The sequence below is a fragment of the Theobroma umbraticum genome, unplaced genomic scaffold (genome assembly GCF_002168275.2).
Source record: "Theobroma umbraticum cultivar Fairchild unplaced genomic scaffold, ASM216827v3 scaffold_77.0, whole genome shotgun sequence".
Lineage (NCBI taxonomy): Eukaryota > Viridiplantae > Streptophyta > Magnoliopsida > Malvales > Malvaceae > Theobroma > Theobroma umbraticum.
Window position 1 is genome coordinate 1621615 of NW_018397280.1, and position 250 is coordinate 1621864.

Consider the following 250-nt stretch of genomic DNA (forward strand, 5'->3'; position numbering starts at 1 on the left):
CTAAAATAACAACTAAACTTAGAAAAAAATATCTTGGGTTGCCTCCTAAGAAGCGCTCGTTTATAGCCACCAACTTGACTATAGCACCCGCTTTTGTAGTTCTTCGTCCTCGAAATATAGTCTGAGGCTCAACCCATTAACCATGAATGTGCCCGTATCCTCACTCTCAATCTCGATTATTGCACAAGGATATGCCTTTACTACTTTGAAAGGACCCCACCATCTTTCTTTGTGTTTCCATGGAAAAAGC